Source organism: Atta colombica, unplaced genomic scaffold (genome assembly GCF_001594045.1).
Source record: "Atta colombica isolate Treedump-2 unplaced genomic scaffold, Acol1.0 scaffold140, whole genome shotgun sequence".
Classification (NCBI taxonomy): domain Eukaryota; kingdom Metazoa; phylum Arthropoda; class Insecta; order Hymenoptera; family Formicidae; genus Atta; species Atta colombica.
In genome coordinates, this window is record NW_017259229.1 from 873,920 (window position 1) to 876,660 (window position 2,741).

Genomic DNA, 2,741 nt, shown 5'->3' on the forward strand with positions numbered 1-2,741 from the left:
TATTTCTTTATATAAACTTTCTTTATATAAACTTTATATAAACTTTGTATAATATTTTAAGTAAAAGATATTTTACATAAATACATGTATAAGAAAAACAGAATAAATATTATTTAATAAATATTATTCAAATTTTAATTTTAGAATATTAATTCACCGAATATTAATTAATTTTTATTAGTTAATTATAATATTAGTTAATTTTTTTTTATTAATTCCCTAAATTATTCGAATTTTTAAATTATGACACATTATATTTTACAATTTGTTTTCTATTCTCAAAGTTAATAGTTCAGATTTAAATTAATAAATCAGATTTTATTCTTCCGACATTAATATTTGAATCATTTAAGTAATTCGAATATTTTTGAATAACAATAATTATTTTGAATGATTTGAGTTGGATATTTATAATCCCAACACAAACATTACATCAGATATATAAAAAATGAATATGCAAAAAAATTCAACTATTTGTGATTTACATAATAATTAATTAGCATTAAATAGTTAATAGTACAATTAATAAACAGCATGCTTATTGGAAAATTGATATTTAATTCGTCAAACGTGGCAATTCATTCATTAGTCCAGTGACAATTAATTGAAACTGCTGATGTTTCTCCATATTTTTAAAATCTATAAGAATCAATTCAAAATCTATACTGTATCCTATTCAAAATTGAATCTAATAATGACGAAATAAATAATAAATTAAAAAGTTAGAGTATAGTTATGATTAGTACTACAAAGTTAAATTTCTCACTCAAGTATATTATTTTATCGTATCAAAACTAGAATTCTTATTATTTAAATATTTAAAAATCGAATGATTCGTATCGAATTATTGAAAGAAGAAGTATCGAAAGAAATAAAAAATGCTTGATTCAAAATTGTTCCAACAGATAAACTGCTTGAACAGCTATCAGTTGTTTAATATTTAAATACTAAGTATATTAAAGTAAATTTGTATCATTTGACTTTGATATTGATTAAATATAAGTATAAATAGAATTACTTAATTGAAATATTGATAAAATGTATAAGACACACATTTTAAATATCAGGATCAAATTTTTACAATTTTTATGATAAACAAATGCTAAATATTTGATTTCTTATATGTTCGTTTTATATGAGTGCATACTAAAGGAGTGACTAAAAGAGGATAAAACACAAGAATTTATAATATTTATCGTTGTCATTTTTTTCATTTTTTTCAAATTCGAATATATCTATCAATCTGATGAGAACTCGTTATTTTTTACCGATTGATGATTCGTATTCATTTCCTTTAGTATTTTTTCGAAGTTTTTTATTTAAACCACTTGACTAAATGCACATTAGACTAAATCATCTATATCATTTTATAATACATTAAACTGATAACTGGTGGTAACAACAGATCTTGCATTGGAGTTTATCATTTGATGTATTTGATATGAAATGTGTCAATATCCACGAATGTTCGAATTTTTTTTGTATTTCTTCTTATTTGTGGATATTTACGTTTAAGATGATTTTTTAAACTGCATATTAAATATCTACTAAATATCTTGAAAGAGATTTATCACCAATTTTAAAGTATGTTTTTCTTCTTTTGTGAAATAACGCCATATTGGATCGTTTCTGCAATCCATGTCTTCGTCATTAAATATGTGAGCACGGAATAAATGTACTTTTAATTTTAATGTGTAATTTTTTTAGTATAAGAACAAATCTTGCATTGGAGTTTATGATTTTCTAAATTATTACTGTTATATTCAACTACTTATTATAGCATATTCCTTTGAAGTGCTATCACGTCTGCACAGTATTTGAAAGTATATTACTAAACATGAGAATGTCTACAATAGAGAAATGTTTGACGAAGGTCAAAGAGTGACATATGAATTTAGTTATAATATAAATATTGATAATTTGAATATTGATTGGACCTAAAATCGAAAGCATAGACTCTTGAATAAAGCTTAATACATTAGGCATAAGAAAATCCAATCAGAGATTCATGGAAAGGAAGTAAATAAACATTTGATTGATTCATTTTTTTTATGACCTGAAAGATGTAATTGATGATTTATTATTAGATAAGAAATTTTCAAGAATCGAACGGAAGATACGAACACGAGTATCAGAAATTCACGGTAATATAGATCATTTTTAGTTTATAAATATTTCTTAATCTTGTTTAAGTAACTACATATATAAGTTTCTCTATGACTCAAATCAGCTAAAAGTGACATAAATTAATACTATTCCTACCAAATATATATTAATTTAATATTTTGAATATTCCATTAATTTTGCTATTCTTTCGAATCCAAGTAACAAATATAATAGTATTCATAATAGTATTCATTACATTTTTACTTATATCTGTATTTTCTGTATAATCTTTAATCTTGCTTCACTTACATATAATTAATTATTTAGTAATAATTTTTTTGCATTATATAGTCATTTTTGTATTAAATGAACTTATTATTATTAATTAATATTATTGTTCCTTTGTAGCTTAAAAAATATTTCTTAGTTATATAATAAATTATTTATACACTTATCTTACTCTACATTATTCTTACAAACTTATTATATAATTCATTATTCTCATTCTTAATATGATATTCAGCTTACTATTTTCGACATATAGCATTTACGACTTATATTTATAAATATATTTTTGAGAAAAGTATATTATTAATAATTGATAAAATGATAAATTTAAAATATAAAAAAATAAT